The sequence below is a fragment of the Semicossyphus pulcher genome, unplaced genomic scaffold (genome assembly GCF_022749685.1).
Source record: "Semicossyphus pulcher isolate SPU_LCO1_2020_fin unplaced genomic scaffold, fSemPul1.0.p SCAF_18, whole genome shotgun sequence".
NCBI lineage: Eukaryota > Metazoa > Chordata > Actinopteri > Labriformes > Labridae > Semicossyphus > Semicossyphus pulcher.
The window spans coordinates 6,423,883-6,450,156 of NW_027211691.1; positions in this window are offsets into that span (position 1 = coordinate 6,423,883).

Consider the following 26,274-nt stretch of genomic DNA (forward strand, 5'->3'; position numbering starts at 1 on the left):
GGTGAATGTGAGTGTATGTAAGGCGTGTTCTTGTCAGTGTCTAAAAGCTTTTGGAAGAGTATTTTGTCTATGATAGCACAATGAAACCTTCCACTGCTTCTACTCTATTGTTCACGTCCCAGTTTTTCCTTACAATAAAGAGAATTCATATAAAGTGCGAAAACATCAAATCTCCCGTCAGTGCTTAAAAGCTGTTTTGTTCGTCTTCATGTTTGAGGAAGGAAAAAAGCTTTGGTGGGCCAACACTGCTGCTGTTTCCTTCCGAGGTCTATTCATGTGGTGCTGAATGTGAAAAATAAATAATGCACTACATTATAACCCAAAATTTCTTCTATACATTCTTCATCATTTCCAAGCAGTAAAACCGCATTCTGCTGACATTTAAAGATTGCATACAGGAGATAAACCAACAAAGCACTGATAAAATATCTCAGGGATCAAAGATTGAAACCTTTTCTTTGGTGAAAGTTTGTACTTTTGGCAGGACTTCATTTTTTGGCAATAACAGCGTGCAGCTGTTAGATTATACACGTTTATGGTCTGTTTCAATGATAAAGTTTTATATCTGATGTAACTACAGTAGTTAAAGAGGCAATATATTCAAATTTAATGTACTAGATTGGCCAGTTCAGCCAATGATGAGCCCTTCTGAAAAGAGGGCTCTGACAAGCCCAGAATTAAGCCTCCCTTAATAATTGATCTCCTGCTCACCCGACAGAGTAAACAGCTTTTCTATTCTGTATCTTGTTGAATTAGTCAGCTAAAGTACAATAATAACACACTGTGCCCCTCCTTCCTGTTTGATTTTCAGCTCAGCGGTCACACTGGATGTCTCAGCTGGATGGGAGCGTTATATTATACATGTTCATTAGAGGGCAAAGAGACAGAAAAGACAATCATCAAACTGTTGCCTTTTCAAAGCCGCTCCCTGCTTAAATTTGACATTTTCAGCCCAGCTGGACAGACACTCTGGTGTTAAATTACGTCGAACATAACTTAAAGTAACAGACATCTCAAGGTCATGACTTGTGCATCATTAGGACCTAAAGCTCGGACAAGAAGCATTTTTGTACAGGTTGAAAATCTCTTTACTGCTGCTCTAACAATGCTCTAACAAACAAAGGTTAGAAATCATGTTGCTGTTACAGCCTGTAATAAGTCTGTTGAATCATGTCATGTGGACCGAATAAGCTAGCGAGCGACTGGCACAGGAAAGGCAGAAAAAGATGGCCTCGTCCTGCACTAGTAGAGAGGAAGCAGAGCATATTCATGTGTTTGGATCGGCTTTTGGAAGGTTTTTTTGTTTAATGCTTTGAAAACCTAGCTTAAGCTTGCCGCTTTCCACAAAAGTCACTTACTCCAGCTTGAAGCCTTGTGTGTGTGGCACCAGGCCGTAGCTTTTAGGCCTCATATTGAGTACACATAGTTGCAAAGTAGCATCCATGGTTATTATAACAGGAACATGCTGGACATCTATTTAGGCCGACAATTGATTGAGAGCTTTCACTTTGACAGGCAAGCCCTTTATGAGTTAATGAAGAGCTCTCCCTTCCTGTACAACTTGTACGAGACAGAAAAGCAAACCTGTGCCCTACCAGGCAGGTGCTGATTGTGCTCAGATGTTATGCAAATGGAGCCTTTTAGAAAACTGTGGAAGATATGATGAATCTACTATCGGACAACAGCAAACCAGATCAGTGGGAATGTAACCTTGGCTCTCTAAAGCTGCCTCGGGCACTTTATCAACCTCCCCACGCAAGGGGAAGCAGTATAGACCAAGCAGGACTGCTATTTACAATAAAGATGACCTGGTAATGTTTCAAGGCCCCTGACTATAAATATTTGATAACACTTTACATTAAGGGTACAATTTATATACTTAATTAATGCTTAAGTAATGCTTAACTCATGATGATTTAATGCATTAATTAATTCAGGATGTATCATGAATTCCTGTTGCTCACCATTAAGAAATGTTTATGTGATTAGTTTACACTTAATAGATCATCAACTAAGGGATGTTAACTCACAGTTACTTCATACGTTGATTGATATGCGACCATTTACAAATGAGCATTACGACATCACTTTACTTGGGGGGGACACAAGCCAAGGGAGTAATGGGGACCTCGTGTGAAGTGATGATTTAGTAATGATGAACTCAATTAGCAAAAACTCCCTTTAACTGAATGTTCATGAAGTAATCATTTACAAAGCATCCACCACAGACAGAACTCGGTAAGTTTGTTTTCTAACGCGCATGTTTTCTAACATGATATCTAATGTTAGCATGTAAAGCGTTAGCATGGCTAACGTTAACCCACTATAAGCTTTGATGGGTTAACCTATGTATTGTGTCATTTGTGTCATATTTATTTGTCACATGCTTCACAACACAACAAGTGTCCCACAAGTGTCCACTCTGTCACATGGTTGTGAAATGAGGGCACTGTAAGTAAGAGGAATGAATGGTTTCTGAGAGGTATAACGCATTCCTCCTCTGGCTGGTATGAACGAAGGGAGAGATTTCATCCAGCATTTTATCTGAAGCTGACATCACAGGAGACGGGGGTCTGAAGAGTTGACAATTAAAAGCATCCTGTTCAAAGGCACCGCTTCAATCACTGAGCGCTAATCAGAGCTGCCGAGAGCCCTTCATGTCGCCGAGATCCTGCTGCCTTCAGTGCAGCAGGACTCTACAAGAGAGATTGATCGCTGTAAGCCGCTGCCTGTCTTACGATATCTTTGGACAAATCACAGAGTAATTGCCACAGCAAAGCACACATGATAATGAACAAAGAAGAGAATGTGAGAAAGAGCAGGAGAAGTGTCAAATCATTAGTGATCAGAGCAAGGCTTTGGGACAGTCAGACAGAGGCTGCTTATTAATTGTACGCCCACAACCCCAGATACTTCCTCACCTCCCCCCACAGAGCTAATCAGATCCAGCCATCCCTCCGTGTGTGATATCCCGCTGGTCCTAGCTCTATTTCATGCTGGCCCTGCCAAAAGCCTCACCAGGCCCACCAGTGTATGTGTGTCTATCTGCATATGTGCATTTGTTGGTGATGGTTATTGTTGTGGAGTTCAACAGTATTGTACCATTTCTTATGAAAAGTCAACCATCTGCAAAAGCAACCTAGTGAACCCTATATGATGTGAGTGTGTGTGCTGTACATCTAAGTGTTATATATCCAGGATGAATGCTGATAGTCACAGTACAGCATCAGGGGTATATAGTCATCCAGATGACTTGGGCTTAATTTTGATAAATGTTTCTTAAACATTTTTGCCTCCTCTCAAAATTCTATGATAATGAATGGAAAGCAACAACAACAACAACAAAATAAAGGCAGTATGGGACGTACTTCTGATACCGGTATCGGTATTGGAACAACTCTCGTATTAACATGCATCCTGAGGTATCTGATCACAGTTTGACAGCTCTAGGAACAAGTGTGAACACACCTAAGACACAATGAGGACACATTGAGATCCAATTGCTCAGACAACATCTGGAGGTGGTCTGGGAAGACTATGGCCACATATTTTAGCAGTGTGTTCCGGGCCACATTGAAAGATCATGTAGTCTCTGTGCGCACGGCAAGGCAACAAGGATGTTGATTGAAAGAAGAATTTGTGGTCATGAAACTCTTTTGGTTATATTATATCATATCTCTGAACAAATATGTGAAAAAGTATTCTTTGTATTTTAATGGAGGCTGGGGGCAGCACGGTGGTTTGGTTAGCACTTTAACCTCACAGGAAGAAGGTTCCCGGTTGGAATTCTGACTCGACCGGCAGGGGCCTATCTGTGCAGTATTTGAATGATTTCCATGTCTGCATGGGTTCTCTCCAGGTACTCCACTTCCTCTCACAGTCCAAAGACATGCTTGTAAGGTTAATTGTTGACTCTAAATTGCCATTGCCTAAGTTTGTTGACCCAAAATCTTGAGGACCATCCCAAAGCTCTTAATACTGCTCAGAGGAGCGAGGATTGAAGAGCAGCCTTTTCAGCTGAACAGTATAAAATCTCCGCCCTTTCATCTGTCAGATTTTAACATGAAACTTAACTTGAAAAGCATTTCAAGTGTAAGTGGCCTTCTCTGTAAGTGGGGTAAGTCACATGTCAACATTTGACTCCAAAAAGCAGTGATATGTAATGCAAGATTATGCGCATTCCCATAGCTGCCACATCTTGTGTGTTGCAGCTCATTTCAAGAACCAAAATGTCCCTGTCCCTCTGAGAGAACTTATTTGTTTGATAGCTTGTAAAATGCCCTTTGCTGACACATTTGAAATATGTCCTATTTAACGGGGAAGAAAGAAGGAGATACAACAGGACTGATTGAACTGAGGTCTCAGAATGACCATCTCTTTAGAGGGAGAAGGCAAACTGCCAAGAAGGCCTGAGGGTGAGTTCACTGTTTCACATTAGTTCTGTTGTTTTATAATGGTGACAAGAGGAACCAACTTCCCCTTTCTAAGTGCTTTCTAAATATAGTGTTTGCTGTAATTATGATGCTTATTGCTTAGTGTTAGTGATCACAATTTCTCTTTTTCTCACTCAGTATGTCAAATTCTTATGAGTCACGGATCATTTCTAAAAATAGCCTTGCTAATACGTAGACTGACTTAAAAAAATGAGGGTCTACAGTTTAATATTTTCATGTTTACTGAAATATACACATACCATTTTACTAAAATGAACACAAATACTCTGGGTGACAATAAAAGGATTAAATAAGGTGAAATGATTTGTGCTCCAGTGCGAAGTCATAAGGCTGATGGGGTTGGACGGATAAGTTACCACTACACAAGTCACAAGTGACAGATTTTCACTTCATTATGCGCTCAGTGAATGTAAGAATTATTGAAGGTTGTTGTTTCACATAATGCAACGTATTGTAGTGGTTTTCAGTTTGTCTGCATCTCAAAAATCCACCAACCAGAACAGGGACAGACAGGGGGAAGGCCACGGCAGCAACTTGGCCGTGGTTTTCCCTCAAGCATGAAGCCATTGGAGGGGTGGCCTATTGAGCCGCCAACCCTGATGGACTTGTGTGTGGGGGAAAGCCATGAGAGTTGATGGTCCATCTTCTCCTGTAGCTGAAGCCGCAACACATTACTAGACTTGCAAGGAGTTGGAGAAGATAGAAAAGGAGGAACGAGAAAGAGGAGGGTGAGAGAGAGAAAGAGGAAGATAAGGAACAGAAAGAGGAGGAGGAGGAGCAAGAGGAAGATGATGGACTGCGGACAGCCCAGCACAAGTAGCAGCACCACGATACAGACAGATGATGGGTCATCCACCTCTGCTAATGATGATGGTTGAAGCTGCTCTTCACCCTCCCTTGCAGTGGCTCTCTGTATGGGGATATGATTGCCATGGGTATTTAGATGCAGAGGTAGCCTCCATCACCCACAGTAAAGTACCCTGCAGAGAGTAGGAAACCAAAATGGAAACATTTTGGGATAAATATTGGTGTACAAGGAAGTTGTTAGTATAGAAGTGACGTCCAACTGGAGCCCGTCTGCTGTTCTCCTGGACTCTGGTGTTATGGACGGAGCCAGGATATTCCACAAAGGTGTCAATGACGGGGCCTTCCCCATCACATACTGCCTGCAGTTGTATGGATGGGAAGAGCCTCCCATTATAAGGTAATCCTCGCCACTGGGTCCTAGGGGGTTCTTGACACGGAAATGGCAGCCAACGGTGGAGCTCACACATTCGGAAAACACTGGACTGTTGGCCAGCTGGGCAAAGGCTAATGTCATGCAGGTCTCCAGCAGCAGGCAACCTGATTCGACCTCCTGGCAAAGGGCCTCAATCTCCTTAACTCCATTGTGCACCAGTCTGCAGACTGTAGACGTGGGAACACGGAAGGCCCAGGACACCACACTGTATGATAAGCTGTGTGCCAGCCAGTACACAGTAATCAAAACATTCACCTCATGTGACCAGCCTTGTGTGTGCTTTGATGGTAGAATCCTCATTAGGGCCTCCATAGACTGTCTCCTTGGCCTGTTGTCAACCATGAGGTTTTGACCATCAAAGTACACAGCAATAACTGACACTGCTTGATTCATTTGTGCGTGTACTGGCTCTCTGTCGATCTCCCAGATAAAGGAAACTGGGATATCAACGTTTGTCTGAACTACCTGGACAATAAAATGTCCTTTGTGACACAGGATTACATGTCACAGTAGTGCTCTTCTGTCTCTGGAGTGCTCCAGATGTGTAAACATGTCAGTTGTGGTAAGCGCTACATCTCTTAGGTCAGTCGCCATCTTCTGCCTTCTGATTTTGTTGAGAATACTAGTTTGGTAAGGCATTATGTGACAGTTAGGCCTGGTACCTCACATTCCTAATTAACTGAATGACTTGACAGGATTCAGTTGGCATGGACACACATGGTTTAATTTAGCAGCTTCCATTGCCAATGATGAGCAGGCAGCCCATTAGAACATGGCAAACTGTGAAAAATGACACCTAACCATGTAAACACTTGAACAGGGTGTAAATAGAGTTGTGGAAGTTGAGGAGGGGGCTGGTGTTTGTGGCCATAGCAATAGATTTATAAAGATACACACGCATGTCCATTTACACCTTGCTACTTTTCCTTACTGGAAGCAATGCGAATGACGGATGTCCCAACTTGATCCATGTGTAAGTGTACAAGCCAAGAGATTTTTTGCTTATTTGAAAAAAACACTGCCTGGTTCTATTTCTGCAAAATTTTGCCTACCTGCACTTCTTTTGAAGAAGGGGAATATACAAGAGGCTGCTGTGGCTCAGGGGTAGAGTCGGTCGTTTCTCAATCGGAAGGTTGGGGATTTGATCCCGTGACTGCTACGGTCACATATCGAAGTGTCCTAGCCAAGACACTGAACCCCAAATTGCCCCCCCGAAGGCATAGCCATCAGATATGCATGTGCATAGCTACTGATTGGAGATTGGCCTTTAAGCCTTTGCCATCAGTGTTTGAATGTGCGTGTGAAAGGGTGAATGTAACATGTAGTGCAAAAGCACTTTGAGTGGTCGGAAGACTAGAAAAGCACTATACAAGTACAGTCCATTCACCATTTTACAAATGACACCAAAACACAATGTCATCCCCCCTGCAGAACACTAGTATTGCTCTTACTTCACCGAGACAAATTTTCACTCCATCTGCAATAGTTCACTCCCTCGTTGTATGTTTAGAAGTGGGGTTATGCAAAAGATCGGACATCGCTTCACGTGACACTTTATCTCCAGGCATCCAAGACGCAACGAAAAGACGCAAGAGAGGGCATTCTAGATGCAAAAGTTCTTGGTTGTACCCTAGGTGTGATTGACTGGTGACCTGTCCAGGGTGTACCCCGCCTCTCACCCAATGACAGTTGGGATAGGCACCGACCCCCCCATGGATGGATGGAGACTGGCTCTATTTGCACCTGTATTGCTTCATTCGTTGAGGGACAAGGCATTTTATTTTTTTATTCTCTATGTTCCCATGCAGGGAAAAGAGCGAGATGGTGCCTGGTGACAGCCATGGCTAGTTCATCAGTTTGTAATAAAACAGGGCACTGAGGATAAGACGTTTTACTGAGTTGATTAATTGCACTTTTTTTGTATCAATCAATACAATAGAAATTATGTACCTGTTTATTTAGGCACACATGGCGATGTATCCTAATGCATGGTTTGAACTGATGTTCTTAGAGCTGCCCTGATGTGATTAACACACAGGATGCATGGTAATGGCAGGTGTAAACAGGGCCTCATATTCGTGCTTAGCCATCAACCTCCCCCGTTTTCAGCACTATTAGCATTTACTCATTTACAGGACCACTTCACCTCCTTACAGTACTTCCATCTCAAATGCCACTACCCCCATTTTCAATTGTTACACTTCAGCTGTCTCTACAGCTGACCATCTCTTTTCATGGCTTCGGTTTTCCACTCCACTCAGTGCTTATACTTCAGCTCTTTTTAGCACTTTCACTGTAATTGCAACTTCAACAACTTTCGGTGCTTCTGTTTCAACTGCCACTTGAACTTCTGTCAGTGCTTCAGCTGTAAGAAAAAAATCAATTCCATAAATTTACTAACATACAAATACATTTTAGAAGCTTTACAATATAATTATTTAAGGCATTTCAGTTGTTTCAAATGTTATAGCTGAAAAATTATGAGACTTAAATCTATACAATTGGAGATTATTTTTCTCTGCCTTTAAAACTATTTATCACTAAACATAATAAGAGTGACGCTTGCGAGCTCAGTGCACCATTGGACATACACTTAATATACACATAATACCAATGTACACACCAGTTACTTCTGTTCATATACAATTCCATCGCACACAGGTAAACTATATTTATACAGCACATCTCAAAATAAAAGTTACAAAGTCCTTTACAGGCAGAAGAAAGAGGGAGAGTGGAGTTTTAAAAAAGAAACATAGAAGACAATGTTAAGAAAGTATCATAAAGTGGACAAATGTTGAATAAACGTTATAAGATGAAGTCGAGAAAACTAATGGATTTCGAAATGCTTTTAGAAGCCCTGTTTTGGCTTTCTGACACTTTGTGGGAGGCTGTTGCAGAGTCAAAGGGTACCGTGAGCAGCAAAAGCACATCTAAAAAACTTTTCAGCTTTGACCTGAGAACATCTAGAAGTTTGCTTTGAAGCTGAGAAGGGCACAAAAACCTTTTTATAGCGAGGTGCCTGACCATGTATCGCTTTGTACATCACGAGTGAACTCTTCAAATCATTTCTGAAAGTGGCACAGAGCCAGTCGAGAGAAACCAACAATGTAATGTATGCATTGATGAGGCCGGTGAACGAGGCATCCCAGGGAAGTTATTATCAATCCCTACTCTGTTGCACAGTCCATCAAGTTTTGTTATGAGGTGAGGTGAAGTCAGAACATAGATGAAAATGATTAACACTGTACATACACCATGGAAATTGGTTGACTAAAATGTTTTTGTTTTTTGAGTAATTACGATATTTGTGCTTGCCACCAGGCTTACTAACTAAATCGAAACCTTAACTGTAGACTGCCACTCATTTCAAACCATTGTGATGGCAGTTTCTTTTCCGAAAATAGAATTGTGTAAAAGACCACTTTTTTCATGGCAGAAAGAATGGATCACAAAGTAATGTGTTTCAATTGGAAAAAAAATTGGGTGCCTATAAAAGGAAAGCATTTTGCTCCCTATCAGCACAACTGCATTAATGGCACATATTACGTGGCCAGCAGCCTTTCATCAGCCTTTCATCAGCCGTGCGCAGCTCATATCCGATGTGAAAACAGAAGTCAATTTTGACTTATTTTAGTCCAACCACCCAAAACTTAACCAAATCATTTTTGGTGCTTAAAAAAAACCTAAATGTTTTTGGTTATGATTAGGCCCCTGTGTCATCCTGTGCTTTCTATTGTCATCTTGGAGGTGTGTCTTTGCAGATCACATTCTACACTCACGCACATGATACACTTACACTTGGTACACTACTGATTTCCACATCTTAGTGTAAACATCTAATTTGGCCTAATTTGATTTAATCTGTTAAATAAACCTCTCATCTTTTATATTGGATATTTAATTTGGTCTAATTTGGTTTCATTTGAATTAATAAAGATTTGTTTAAACGTTTGGCATGGTGTGGTCTCCCTTCTTTGTTGTGACTTCTGAGCCGGGTAATGACATTACTGATTCTTCATTAAAACAGGGTTTTAAGTGTGGCTGTTCGGCACTGGTGGTAAGCTAAAAGATGTTGGTTGGAAGACTGGCTCAAGAGGCAGAAATATGTGGGAAAAGAACTGGATGTTTTGATTACCAAAACTTGCAAAAAAAAAGGAGCAAAAACCAAGAGTCCCAGGAAAATAATCAAGAAGCAAATAAACTGTAAAATAACACAGCAAGATGCTACCAACACTGCAGTCAATGTCTGAGTCACTTTATACTGTATCTCTCGTGGCCCCGCCCTAATTGGATTGAACCATCGTAGGAATTGGGGGGACCAGAGTGAGTGTTTCTCACTCAAACAAGTCAAACAAAAAAATGACAATATTTCAGAGTGAGCACTTAAACCAAGGTTACAAATACTGACAGCGTAATTGTACTTTTGGAAAACTTTAATTTCCCCTCTTTTGATGAAATACGAAACAATCCACTAACTGGGGCCTCCACATTGTGTCTAACTAGGCAGCTAGGTGAATAATGGACACAGAAAAACTGGAAAACCCAGCTACATTATTCTATATATTATAATATTGGCACTATTTCATGCACTTCTGTTAGACCGGGGTGGTAATTTTGTATTGTTTATCAGATGTATGTACATCTTAAAAGAAATAAAAAATACACATTATATTGATGTCTCTTTCAGTGCTCTGTTAAATTTTATGTGCTACAAAATGTTCAATTTCAGTAAAAGCAGCGCTGCCTCCTTAAAAATAATTAATGCAGCTCTGTCCTAACTGTCCTAACCTTCTGTGTCCTAACAAGCTGGTAACCCACCTACAAGAATTTCATTAGTGTTGGCGAGGACTTTTAGGCTCCCGCCACGTTGCTGCTGAAAGTGTCCCAGTTCTCAGTCCCCTCACATGTGACACAGATCTGATGTGTTTTAATCAGTGTGAGCAGCAAAACGCTTCATGGAGTCGTAACTTTTTCTTTTTTTTCTAATTCCATCTGGACCACATGGATATGTAACACACGGTGCCAAATCTGATCCCCGAGGCAAGTGACCTACATGCAACTTGCATTTGAACACTCCAATTATAATTTGTCAGTGTTACCATGACAATAAGTCATTCTTACATCATGCACTTGACGCACCTGGCACACTTTGGCAACTTGGCTGCACCACAAAAAAAAGGACAAGGAGACAAATCAGTGAAAAGCAAAGACATACAGGAAGCTCTTATTTTGAAAGACCTACCCTTTTACTTTGAAAGCATCACATAGTTAGAATAAGTAATACACATTCTGTCTTTAGTAATTCCAATTCAATACCTGCCTTCACACTGTAGGTCATTTCAAATTCAGTGTGAGTTCCAGCATAACACTTTCAGCGATTTTTTTCGCCCTGACAGGAATACAATTCTAGGGGAAATACTGGTGTGTGCATCATGGAGTGCATCTTTTAACAGCAGAATTTGTGTGTATAACCATATGTTTCTACATAACAGCCAGTGTAAGGCAGTCAGCCAAGCTAAGGCAGAGCTCACCCCACAGCAGCTGTTTGGCAAACAAGCAAAATGCCACCATGAAGCAAATAAATAATCCATGCCTTTAATTAGCACCCCTACTACCAACACCACCTCCTCCGCCTCCTCCTCTTCCTCCTCTTCATCTATTCCTTTTTTCTGAAGTCAAGGGCCGCAGACAGGATTTAGTTTTCAAAGAGAATATGCAAGCTTCCACCTCTGTAGTTCAAGGGTGATCATAACCCAAAGCCCTTACTCTCTTCAGTTCGAGGGCTGTAGCGTGTTTGGCTCCAACACGGAAGGAAGGAATGTCGGAGTTGTCAAGTGTTTGTAGGGGCACGGCGTCAGGCGACAACAGCCCAGGGAAAAGACTTTGTAAATAATTTTAGTTGACAGCCTTTGATGGATGAATGATCGTGAAAACAGTTTTATTTTGACAGTGACACTGAGGTGCTGCTGCTGCTGTATGTTTAAGTTTAGAAATCCAAAGCCCAACTCGTGCTTATCATTTAACGAAAATTAGACAAAGTGATTTACTATCGGTACAATAACTAAATATGAACACAATATAAAAAAGACAATGTGGGCTTTTACAGGAGGTTTTAAAAACTGAGCAGGTGTATGAACGGAGCAAGTAACTGTCCAGGGCATTCACAGCGAGCATGTTGATGCCCTTGTTCATGTCGCACATTGTGAAGCTCTCTGATATTGCGTTCCATCCTTTCGTTGATATGGAGGTATGTCAAATACAGTGATTTTAATCCCTTTCAACCCAGAAATCAGCCTCATTAGGGAAAAGTCTTCCTTCCCCCCACCCCACCCCTCGCTGAAGCCAAACATAGTATTTCCATTAGTTCAGATCGCGTCAGACTACATTGTGGTCTCTGTGGAACTCTACTGGATGGAGTTCTTCCAAAAGATATTCTCACAGTCTTAGTGTTGTGATGGTTGTGGTGCAGAAATCTGCCTTAGGCCATGTCCAGACAAATAAAAACACTATGTGGAATATCGCAGTCCCTCCTTCGATTCAAAGAAACCACTGTCTTGACACTGCGGATGTGCAAATGCTATAGTCCCTGTAAAAAACAAAGTGTCGTCCAGGAAAGACAGACCTTTCTAAACTTTTGCCTCAAACCTCAAATAGCAGTGATGTCAAGTTTGACAAATATTTATCACAAACAGTAGAAAAAATGTGGTTGTTTTTAAGAGGAAATCACATAATGTTGCAAATTGCAGCTTCCAAGTTACATATTTGGCAAAACAGGCCGCTGTATTGGATTTGGCTTTCCCACTGGGACGTGTATTCCCGCCCCACTTTACTGGCACAGTCGGATTAGAACCCTGTCAAGAACTAATATTGGATTCATTACTTTTTCATCTTCACATCCTTCCACACTTCTGTTTGTCCAACACTTATCACATAATGTTGGACCTAATATAACAGTAGAGCTGCTTTTGAGTTCTGCTCTATCCCGATCCTGATTTCCAAAAATGTTTTGCAACTGTGTGGGTTATATGAGGATTTTTAGTCTTCATTTGTGAAGGTACGGTTAGTTTTTAAAATGGAAATTATTTGAGTTAATACTTCAATGCAGCCTTCCCTAAGTGAGGCAAATCCCTCCACCATTCTTGCTGCAGAATCCATATTGACACACTGTGTGCGACACCAAGTTCATCATTTGATCATTTGAGTTTAACAGACTGCTCTTGTCTGCACTGATGGGATTTTGTTCTTCGAATCCATTCTCGGATTGCCCTATTAGTTCTAATTTATCTGAAAAGGATGATAAAGAGAGAGATTTTTCAAAGACATAGAACACTTGTAAGCATATCTATAAAAAATTAAAAATACAACCCTTTTAAGAAAAAGTAGGACAAAGTTAAGTCTGTGTCACATATCTCAGAGGGATCCCTGTCTACATAAGAACTGAGGAGGTCTTTCACAGACATTACACAGCCTTCCACATCTCTAAAACCCCATAATGCTACGGATATAGCTCCTTCCAGTTCAACCACAGGTCCCTAACATGAGAACCACTAATAATGGCCCATTCTCTCCAGGTCTCCCCATCTTACTGAGTCAATCATGATTTATTATTCCAACTCACCAGTGTCAAGCTGTGGTCAGTTGCTCCATGGGGACCATTTGATGATCGATGGGAGCCTGGAGGTCACACAAGCCGGGGTTCCAAAGAGATGCTTGGTATTCAACAGGCTTCCTGAAACCAGCTTGATACTTCAGAAATCGTATTAAACGCAGAAGAAAGAGTTGAGAATGAACATGAAACAGCCTTCCTCAGTGATCGTCTGTGGTTGCAGAGAGGTGGTGTACCTACCTGCGTGGCCACACTGAATATGCATTAATTACATGTATTATAATGGCTTTCATGATGAGGTCAGTCCTGTCAGCACGACAACAGAGTGCACTTTTCTGAGTAATTTTAAAAGAAGCTTTTTTTAATTTATTGATGATTGATCACATTGCTGGGAATTTGCTCTCAAGCAACTGAAAAGGTTTCAATTTGAAACATCTGTGAGAAATGTTGTATTTAATGACAATAGCTTAATGCCGATCAACAGAACAGCAAAGTAGAAGTGACTAAAAAAGTAAGCATGTGAAAGGTTTGAAATATATTGTAAGGAAAAAGGATCAAAGACACGTTAATTATAAAGCAGATTAGTTCTGGTGTCCCTCAAGGCTTTATACTTGGTCCAATACTTTTTTCTATGTCTGTGTCCTCCTGCTCTTGCCCAACTTTGGCAAAAATGTTGCCCAATGTTATCCAGTTAGAGAGCTGGATAAGAGAGAATGTGTTCATATCAAATTAACTTTTAAATCAGGGAAAGTTAGGCCTGATAGAGCAGCCTGTCACATGTACGTATATAGATGTCAACCTGTTTTGAACGAGGCCCAGGTCCATGGATAAGTAAAGGACCACCCCAGCATCATGCTATAGAAGCTGTTAGAGTGTAAACTGTTACACTTTACAGGAACATTTCAGAGACAAGCAATACAACATATTCACTTTAGTAAGTGCCAGTTGTTTAATATCTCACCCAGACAAGGAAATGCCCTCCAGAGTTACAGGTGCTATATGGCACACAACAAAATATATGCAATACAGCATATACAACCACACCTTTGCCTCGTTGATGGGTTGCAGGAGTCATCATTTGTTGTCATGGAAAAAACGATATAGAAATAGATATGGTATTCAAAATGTAAGGTTGTTCAATTAATCTCTTCACGTTGTGCAATGTTAAACTTAAATTAACCTATGACAGTAAGAGTAGCCTATAACTAGTACTACCAGTGTAACACATCTCGAAAACCAGACTGTAATTAGAAAGATGAATGTAGCACATGTTTGAGATTTATGTTCTGCACCTTTAAGTTTTGCAGGTTGTTTATCAGCAGCACACTCAGGTCAGAAGAAGCTGCTTCCTGCTCCCTCAGGATCATCCTCAATATGGAAGAGCACAACACTGTGGAGCCCTGCAGTCACAGCAGCTTCCAGGATTAGACTGATATATGAGGCCAATACAGTATTGGATTCCTGTCCAAAGTTTTTTATGGCTCCATGGTATTTCATCTTAAGAGGTTTGGTTACAGCTGGCTTTCACTGAGACTGTGGGGCTGCACAATCACCTAATTGTGAAAAGATCACTGGGTGCATGGAAATCTTCACAGCCGTGTAATAGCCCGTTATTCCCGATCAGTCAAAATTTAGGGAAGATTTTTTAACTGATTGTAAAATTTAAGTGCAAATCCAGCATTAAACCGAAGCATGTCACCTCTAATGCTTGGGTAATGGTCGGTCATTGATTTCTAGATCAAACTGATGCACTTGTTGTTAAAATGTCACTCCACAATAAGACTTTTGTCATGATTTTATGGCTGCTACACCATTGTACTTTATGTTTCTGACTGACTGAAGGCCCGGTGAGCATGGCCAGCTGGCTGAGCTGTGGTCCCATGAGTATCATTTTTACAGCTCCCAGGCCACGATAGTGGACTACATTTTGTTTTTTCAATCAAGTGGAGGATAGTATTTTCAGACTGTCAATCAAGCTGTTTGGCAACCACTGTGGTCCAGACTAAAATTGTAATGATTTCATGAAAGTTTATACAGACATTAAGGGTTTCCCAATGGATATCATGGAATTCCCATTTATCTGCTTGGAGGTGATGTACAGAGGGGCAAAATAAATGAAAGCAGAGGTCAAAAACACACAAAGGCAAAACACGAGAAAAAAGGCCGGAGAGCCTGTTGCAAAAGAAGGAAGACAAACTGGCAGAGTACAAGTGAAATGGTGGTGGTATATATACTGAATGACAGATTGGAAGACAACAGGTGTGGCTGATTGCAAAGTGGAAAACTTACAGGAAATGACATCAGACAGAGTCCAGAATCATGACAATCCGTGAGCAAATCAGATGAGAAAGAATTCTCTCAAAACAAAAAATCTCTCCTGATGTATTTATATTTATAGGCTGATTCTGAAAATGTGACTCTATACCAAACACACAACATACAAAAATAACAAGGCCCAGGAAACACTTCAAAATTAAAGCATTGTGTACAAACTAGGGGAGTCAGAATTCCAGATCGGGCTTTTACTTTGAAAAAGCTTACCGGAAGTGTTGACCTACTTTACAGGAAGAGATGTTAATATTGCTGTCAGAGATCAATAGGACTCATCACAGTTTATTTTTACTGTTTATTTTGACCGAGAACCGCGTGCTGGTCACAATAAAAACAGGCGAGATACACGCATGCCACACCAGCATTGTGAAGACTGCATTTCAAATGAAAATGTCCCACAGCAGTCACGCACACGCCACGCTAGGTTTTGACCTAGTCTTGTTACTTAAAATGTAGAAAGTAATATAGAAATATCAAGAATTCACTTAATTCACTAAATGAAAAAATCTCCCTCATTTTATATACTTTTTCTAATATCAGGCCTTAATACTACTCTGGAAGTAGATGCTAATCAATGGATTGACCATCACACAAATTTCGATAGCAATCTCTTTTTACGCAAGCACCAAAAGTTTTGTGTTTAAGTCACTGGTCATGAACTGTAACTTCCTGAATTCCAGTTCAGCTTGGGATTTTTGTTGTATCACTTTCAAACTCACTTCCTGTTATCTCTTTGCTAGCACTATGTAATTTAGTCTCATAAATACCCACAACCTTACCCAGACCATGTATTCTAACCACTCTGATTGTCAGGAAAGTGATTGCTTTTACAGGTATTTGGTCAATAAACAATTTGAAATATTTCCTTGTTGACCTTATCAGCTTCAGTTGTATTATTAAATTTAGTGCTAATTAGCAAAGTATACCATGCTAAGATGCTACAAGTAGACAGTATTAGACAGTAGCCCAGTCCTAAGTCCGTAGGGACTTGGCTTGGGAACCGGAGGGTGTTCGGTTCAAGTCCCGGTACGGACCAAGCATGGAAAATTAGGACTGGTATCTGGAGAGGTGCCGTGTCATTTCCTGAGCACTGTCAATCTCCCGACTGCGGGAGGCGCTCCATGTGCAGCCCCCTCACTCTGACATCTCTCCATTAATGCGTGGCGATAGAGTCCTGTTTGTGCATGTGTCCTATGTGTGTGTAGCATGGCTGTAAAAATTAACAGAGTGAAAACATCTTCTTCTACGGTGTTAAACGTGTCAACATTTGACCGTCAGCGTGTAGCATCATCATTGTCAGCATGTTAGCATTCTTGTGAGTATTTAACTCAGATTATCTAGTGTGGCTGTGGACTCTTACAGTCAGATTAACTTTTAGAGGTGCAGATTTAACCCACTCTGCCCCAGAGACACAAAAACAAAACAGCCAACCAAGCTAGAGTCAGTTTGCATTCCATTTGTGCAAGTTATCTCCCTCCTCCCTCCTTTTTTTGCCTCAAGCTTTCATGTGAGAATTTTACAAATAATAAGAAGGGACATCTCAATAGTTGTTAATTATGTAGACTAGCTGCTAAATTTTACTAAAATCACACAGTTTGCAGTTTTGTGGGGAGGTTCTCAGCCCATGAAAAGCAGCAATAAATATCACACAAATTCTATTTTTTATCTGCTCCACTTTTTAATAAAAGACTTAATCAAGCTTGGTCTTATCCAAATATCCAGAAAGTTGCATCACATAAGTTATCTAAAGATTTTTCAAATATAGAACCCTAACTAAGCTAAATCTTATTCTCTGTCTGTCTGATGGCTGTGATACGTTTTGTGTGTCTGATGTTGTCCCCCATTAAAATTGCATTAAACAAGTCCTATAGATTGTAACATCAGATTTTCCTGATTTTATTCCTCATGTGAAGTCAATATCATTAGCCTACATATACCCCGGTCAACAGGGATGTTCAGTGCAGGGACACTCCAGAAGATGACTTTTTAATAAGATTCTGTTTTACTAAATTCAAAGTTTACGCTGATTGTGGCTGCAATTCAATGGCAACTTCTGTGCAAACTTTTCCATTAAATTGTCCCTTAGTCATGTCAATTAAAGGTAATTTTCGAAATTCTATATTGTCTTGAAACAAGCCTTATTTTTTGTCAACAAGCTGTTTTTTTGTCCCCTTTCTACTTCCAAAATCTCTTTTCAGAGCTTCCTTGTGATGATTTATTAAGAATCCTTCTGCTGAAGAGGACTGGTGGTTCTCCTTGGTTTTGGCATAAAAGTAAAGTGATTTGAATACCAACAGAATATCAATTAATTTTGTGTCCTTCAGCTCCGAACGGCTGTAGTGTTTGTTCATAGCAAAAAAAAATTACAAGAAAAGAGGCCCTTCAGTTCCCCCTTAATCACAACAACAAATAGAAAATAATGACAAACTGAATGTTTTAATTGAGCTATTTATTGCATTAAGTAGCCATTAAATAGTCCCAAACACCCTGCCTTTGTCTTGAACTGATTAATAATGATTTCAATAACAAACTGTGATAATATTATAACAAAATGAAATGAATACAAATCCTATCTTATTAAAAGACTCAGAAAGGGAGTAGTGGTTTCATTAGATTCACTTCTTCATTAGTATGCAGATTAATGCAGCTAGCGCTCTTGAATCTAATTAAATAATCCTCTCCATACGAAGGTCCTGTGGTGCAGCTCCTATTATGGTGTTGAGTTATGTTCACAAGACTGTGTTCAAACAGACAGATGCCACCAGGAGGACATTCTGGACCACTGTGGAGAGACATAAAAATAAAATAACTGGCTGTCCGCAGTTTGTGATTACCATCTGTTTTTAAGTAGGTTAAAGATATGTTTGTCTTTAAATAATTATGTCCTGCAGAAGGAATTTAAATAATTGCTCTCTAATTCTGTTCATTATTATTTCCTGACATTGTAATGAAACACAACTTGAAAAACTTTTTTTGATAAAACAAGAAGAGAAATATTTTATTATATACGTTTTATTTTATTTTATCCTCTAATAAAAGGATAATTTCTTATTTTATCGAGAAAATACACAGTACAACAGTTCCTATTCCAAGGACATTACATGTAAGTGATAATGCCCAACAAAGTGTTCATTATCAGGTTTTTAAGGACGAGGAGGAGGCCAGAACCTTCCATCATGCAACAGGGTTCATAAAACCTGATTGTGGACACCTTGCAGGGCATTATTTCCATTATAAAGAGAAAATTATTTTGTTTTCATGTGTTTTTTGAGATGAAATCATAAAGCGTAACGCTGTTTCCACGGTAAAGTCTCAGGGTCTGACTAATTCCTGAAAAAGTCATTCCTATCCCATAAAGTTCCATCCATCCTTCCATCCATCTATCTACCGCTTATCCTGTTCAGGGTCACAGGGGGTTGGAGCCTATACCACCTGTCATTGGGCGAGAGTACACCCTGGACTAATCGCCAGTCAATCACAGGGCTGACACGTAGAGATAGACAACCTTTCACACTCATATTCACACCTACGGCTAATTTTAGAGTCACCAATGAACCTAAGGCGCATGTCTTTGGACTGTGGGAGGAAGCTGGAGTACCCGGAGGGAAGCCACGCATGCATGGGGAGAACATGAAAACTCAACACAGAAGGCCCCCTATGTCCAAACCGGGACCTGAGCTAGGAACCTTCTTGCTAACTACTGCACCACCGTGCAGCCCCCATAAGGTTCTAATGCAATGGAAACGTTGTTCCCTACACCAGTTAATAGGCTGGTTCTCCAACTTAGCCACAGAAGATATTTTTAGTCTGCACCACGATTCGTACAGAGCTTCAGCTCAGTTGTGAGTCAAAATTTTTTGACATCATGCAAGAGCAGCATTAGCAAGATTCAAAGTCACTAACATTGTGTACAGTTAAAATACAGTTAATATAATTAACAGTATGTTAAACAACAGGACTATCAAGCTACCCAGCCATGTTACTTTTTCCAAATCTACATCTTTAGTTTTCACAAACAAATGACAGGTCTTATTAATTGTCAGCCGCAGCCTGAACTAAAGAGTTCACTAGTGAATGGGATACAAGAAAGCATGTGTATGTAAGTTTAGAGGGGTAGCAGGAGGCCGTGAAGGACTGCACTCGCTGTTGTAAATAAAAGTTTCTCCCTCTTCACCTCTCAGTGTCTCTCTCTCCCGCTGCATCACCAGAAGCATATTCTCCAATAGGCATAAGTCTCTCATTGTTGTTATTAGATATTAGTTTATAAATCAGATGCATCACTAAAGGAAGGCTTTGACTAATAAGATGCTTGTGACATACCACAAGTGATTTTTCAGTACACACATTCTTCCTTCTGCTTTCCTGATGAAGGTGGCTGATGGAGAAACTGGAGTTGACAACCAGTTATACTGTCATCATGATAATAATGTTACTACTACTGGTATAAACTAATAGAAAACCAAAGCTCCACTGGGGATTAAAGGAGCATGTCCCCCTCAATAATTCTGTTTGTCACTGTCACTATTTTATTATCAGGTTGGTTTTCTTCCTGAAATCTCTCTGAATATCGACTCTGACTTTACGGCTGGCGGGATCCACATGAGGAAAGAGGTGAGCTGATTGAAGTGTCACATGCTCATCTGATTCACCTTCAATTATTACAGCGAGCTCACAGCAATAAGCTTAAGGACCAGAAGGGAGTTCTTTGAGTGTTTTAGCTTTTTCTGCCCTGGGTTTAACCTCACAGGCTACACACACTCTGTCCTAACTGTGCTGGGGGAGTTTGCGTGTGCTTAATGCAGGCTGAAAGGAAGCACTACAGAAACTACAGTTAAGGCACTAACCACAGATAGTTTCATTAAATAAAAAGCCATGAAATCATATTATAAATAAATAATTAGAATAGAAATACACTGCTACACTGAGCAGCAGATTTACTTTACTTTTATCGTTTATAGCAGTAATAATTTTATGTTTAAAGAGCCAAAAATTATGACAATTTCCTGAATCAACTATAATTATTTCTGTATTATTTGATGTAATAGCTGACACATGGTGTAGCCTGCTGTACTCACACTGTCACTTAAAAGAACATGAGACCAAATTACTCAGACATTTTTATAACCTACATTTTTAGACCCTTCTAGACTTTTAAGAAAAATGTGTACAATAACCTGAATAAGGTTGCTGTACTGAAACAACGTTCTAAATACATAATACAAAAATAGCAAGTGTAGAAAACAGTGTGAAGGAGTTCTTTGTTTGGACTAAGTGTTCTAGAACACCACAAACACAGCTAGTGTATATTTGATATTCATGCGTTCACATCTCTATGTTTGACCTCTAGTGACCTCCTCCAGCCTCTACAGCAGAAAGTTATGTCTCATAAATAAATATTCAGTTTCCACTTTGTTCCACACAAAACTCATTGGACAGTGTTGGCAACATAACTTTCTGTATGAAAAACTTACAAAGTAGAGCGCTGTCACTTGTCATCTGGAGCATAGATCTGATGTAATGAGGCCCTAATCTACCTCCTAGTGGGCTGAGTAGGTCATTATCATCTCCAAGTAAGGTGGAACAACTCGTATTACCATTAAGGCAGTGATGCCTACTGTACAGTAGTAATTATGAAGGTAGCATATCATAAGAGGAAATTGGGTGACCGAGTATAAAGAACTGGAAAGACCCCTTTAGAAGATAATTGGGGTTCGATGGATGGGTCCAACAAACACCTGAACTGTCACCCACTGGACCCAGATTCATGTCCCATGTTACAACAAAAGTCAAAGGGTGTTTTCACATTAGGTACGATTGCTTCGTACCCTACCCAGGTACGGTTGCCCCCCCCCTCCTCTCCCGCGCCGGTCAGCTTTCACATTAATAATTTCGTTCAGTACCTGAGTGCACTTGCAGGAGGACTCCAAAGCAGAAGGTGGTGGTAATGCACCTTAAAAACAAGAGGAAGAAGAGGAGTTTCATCAACTACGTCGTAACATTGTTTATGGTTTTGGCGTTCCAGTGTCGAAAAGTGTGCGAACCGCATGATCCCAAGCCCATACAATGGAGCCGACCTTCGCACTATGCCTGCTGTTATTCATATTTTGGAGAAACTCTCAAGAACGACCCTCTCACCTACATTCCTACGGTATCAGCCATGGCTTTGCAGTTCAGAGGATGAGATTGGCGGTGTTGCGCGCATACGCAGATTTCGGAGTAGACATGATAAAAAGCGGTCCACTTGGTTTGGTAGAGTAACTTTCACACCTGATGCGTACCGTACCCGAGTACACATGAACCGTACTCGAGACCACCTTTTCAAGTGGACCCGGGCACAGATGTGGGCACAGTGTCTTATTTTGACACATGACCAAGCTGCACTTAATGGGGATTGGGAAATTCAGTCTATGTCTAATCTGTGACTTTACACCTCTGTTTAATATATCATTGCTTTCACTTGTTACAGAGCAGCAGTCCTCATCATGTGTACAGCAGGGCCAATTAAATCTCTTTGATTATGAGTTAGGAGATCTTCTTCAGTGACTTATTCTGGTTATAATTAGATACTGGTAATAAGATACTGTTCAGGGCAATGCCAGGTAGATAGGGGCTGCAGCTTCATCATGCGGTAAGCAGCAGCTCAACTTTAAACGGGGAATTTGTCCTATTAGCATTCGATTGTAGCAGCTGTTAAAGGAGGCTTAATGCTTAATGTCCTCTGTTTTAACTGCGCAAGTCTGCGATGATGGCATCCAATGGGTTATTACATTCTTCATTAGTCCAATATGAGGTAGCAGCAAGACCTGCTGAAGGGTCCATCATGCCTATGTACCTGAGGCGCAGGTGCAGGGCAGCAAGTATATAGATGAGAAGGCCTGTTCGAGCCTCCTCTAACAGCTGCTACATCTGGTTTCTATGAGGAGAAACAGTCTCAGTCGAGCCCTGCATACTTTAGAGCATGTGAACAAGGCATCTAAAAATATCATGGAGCACACGTTGGAATCTATTTTGCAAAACTGAACAATGATACATTTAGCACCTGGATTTGAATTCTTAATCATGATGGAAACACTTCATTGCCTGGGCTCATATGAACCTGAGAGGATGTTTTGAGACTGACAGGGGAGTTGTTGAAGAAGACATAATAAGATTTTTCTTTTCAGATATCATGAAATAAACAGGACCCTCTGAAAAGGTTTTTTGGAATAATGAAAAATGCAGGTAGCCTGCATGCAGCAAGATTATTATATTATAAAATATAGTTCTGATATTCTTAAAGGGCAGAGGATATACAAACTTGTTCAATCCTATAATCTGTATATAAGACATACTGTAGATGTAGCCTCTTGGTTTCTTAAGTGAAAGCAATGCGTGAAGGGCCTAACTGCATTCTTTCTAATGGCCACCTGGGTGCATCCACAGGTTCCCAAATAAAGGTCTGAAACCAGATGGGAGGATGAACCTACTTCTTAGTTGATTTGTTACTTTTGCGAATATTTTCTTATTGAGTTTATGGTCTCAATCGCTTTCAATACAACTAAGTTCATTTTGTAAATCAAAAATAAATAGTAAAGCATGCTTAAGGATTGACAGTTATTTAAAACGGATCTCAGGCAATGCATCCTTTTGTCAAATTATGGCCACTTACCATTACATTACCAAACTCAGTCACTACACCAACTTTTCATACTGACATTTCACCTATAGCATTGATTTGTTTTGGATCATATTTGATACATCAGGTGTTTCTGTTTTAAAATGTACTGCTTACATTATGTATGTAAGTATTTCAATTCTCATTTGAGCGTCTTTAAACTTTCAAACCTTGCTTTGTACTATACAACAATGTAGTTTTTGTGTCAATCAATTTGCAAAAGAAAGCTTTGAGAAGGAGAGCCAATAACTCAATCTTTATTGTGATAAAACAGGTAGCGTATGTATATTATGATAGTAGACGGTATGCGGTAGCCTGAAGGGACTTGGCTTGGGAACCGGAAGGTGGCCGGTTCAAGTTCCGGTACAGACCAAGCATGGAATTGAGGCTGGTAGCTGGAGAGGTGCCAGTTTCTTTCCTGGGCTCAGTTCGAGGTGTCCTTTGAGCAAGGCACCGAATCCCTCACTGCTAGGGGCACATGTCCATGTGCAGCCCCCTCACTCTGAAACCTCTCCATTAGTGCATGTCTGTATTTTGAGTGTGTAGTATGTTTGTAAAAACAGAGTGAAAAGATTGAATTTCCCCTCGGGGATTAATAAAGTATGTCATATAACGCCTGTCCAGGCGTTCCGTCTGTGCTGCGGTTCTGTTCCGTCAGATGGCATGAGCCCTCGCCCTCAGGAAGCGTGTCTGATCCGCAGCGCAGCAGAGCGCTGGCCCAAGCAGCTGGATTCGCATGATCACAAGATCGCGCGTGAATTGCGAAATCACGCGATAACATCAATGTTAAACAGAGGAACACACAAACCACAGTTCAGTTTGCACCTCCGAGGTTGATAATCTGCTCAGTTGGATATCGTTCCATGATTTTTGTGCTTCTACCATGGCTGAGTACACTACTTAATTAGTGTTCTTTTTTCAAGATTTCAGTGTGTTGTTGTTATGAAACGGAAAAAACCTGAGTCTGTACTGGTCTGTACATGGTGTTTTATTTTGAAATGACCGGATGCTGTATGCTGTTTTTTTGTGTGACTTCCTGTTTGGAACTTCCTATCTTTAGCAGAGGTTTTTCAGGAAAAAAAATGATCACACGAATGATGTAGAGGCCTCAAAAACATGTTTATAAAATATGATACACTTGGTCATATAGGGTGTTATAGCATTTGAGTATTAGCCTGAGCCCAAACACTGTTTGCCTAAATACATTTACAGGAATTACAATAACTTATATGTGAAGATAAACATGTGCAGTTCAAAAACAGTGAAGAGTTAAAACGATATTGTGCTTGCAAATGTTCGAGTAGGCATTTCTGAGGTGCGTTGGTAGGTTCAGACAAGTGTCACCGACTGAGAAAGAAAGGCGAGTCAAACAAAACATGATTACAAGGTGGTGACAATCTTCTCTTTTTATGTTTGATGATAGCAAACTCAAACTGCTGTTAACATCCTCGGCAAGGTTTTCCAGGAAAGAATACAATTTCTCGACACAACAGAGTTTGTTCTCCTAATGCGCACAAATGTTTGTTTTAGAAGCTTCCAAAGAGCTTTGCCGCTCAGTATCCATTTGCATAATTCAACAAGTTCTTCTGGCACAGCAGAGTATGAGTAATACCCAGTCAACCAGGTGAAACGAGGATAGATCCGGCCGGCTGGATGGAGAGCGGGACAGAATGAACAGGAAGAGAGAGCAAAGAAGACGTCTGGTGAGTCAGAGTGCAAGAATCTGCTTCCTTTGTTGTATGCAACACTGACAAAGCAATGCTGTGTGTCCTAGAAAGTGAATGAATATACCATTGATGGTTTTAACACAGTTATTTGTAGTTTTGTTGAACCTTGAGAATAGCAGACACTCCCCAGTGTTTCCCAGACACAGGCTCTCCTTGGGCGGCCTGACCAGGTCGATTCAGACGTGCCCAGGTCGATAAAATACATATATTTTTTATTTTTCTATCAAGATCGCAATTGTCATTTCAGAATACACACAGACCTGCAGACCTACAGCGGGGTGCGAAGGGAGTGGCACTCAGGCAGGAGTTCGCTGTTCACAACTTTTAATTTTGTCAACAGTGAAAACAGCCAAGCAGGGGATCTGTTCCTGTCGAGGGGAGGTTAGGTGCTTCTTTAAGTAGAGAGGGTCTGGGGACTTGTAAGTGCCTTCTGCCTGTGCTTCATGGGGCTGCTTTGAACATGCCTCAGCATACCAATGTAGCAATCACGTCATCTGAAGCAGGATGTCTGAGGTTTCTGTTCTGGCCTATGGATGTATTAGGAGCACAGGGGCTCATGAAGCCAAAACATTTGACTTAATTACCAGGATTTGTCAGGTACCTTAGGCATTGTAGGGCCCACAGTTAGGTAACACAGTTGGCTAGGCATTGTAGGGCCCACAGTGGGGTCCACAGTGGGTGACCCAGCCTCCTGCTCTCTATTTACAGATTCTACATAGAAATGTAGAATCTGTAGGCAGGGATGTGGATTTCCGAGACGGCAAGTGTTCTGGTTTCGGTAGTACGCTTGCAGTCCGAGTAATGTTGACCAAACGCGTATCAGCAGGCTGCCGCGTATGCAGAAAAATCAGTCCGTGTGGAGAGCAAAAGCAGGTGGAACTTAATGACATAATGACATCCCGGTTACCAGCGGCTATCTGACGATGACTTACCTTCTTATTATTCTCTTTAAACAGACATCTGCATGCCAACAGCGAACAATCTGTTCTAAATGTAAAATTCAACTTGAGATAAATTCCCTGACACGGTGTCACGGTGCTCAGCGTTAAGATTTTGCGACTTTCTCGAATGCATCGGAAATGATCGATCTGACCTCCGTTCAACAAACGAGCATTTTAAAAGTAGTTTTGGTCTCCTCTTGAGGACAGACCTGACAAAGCTTCATTTTTACTTTTAACAAATCTGCATCATGACGTTGAAATTTCAGCCAACTTAAGACCCGTTAATTAAATCACAAGAAATCAGGTTATTTTTCTGTA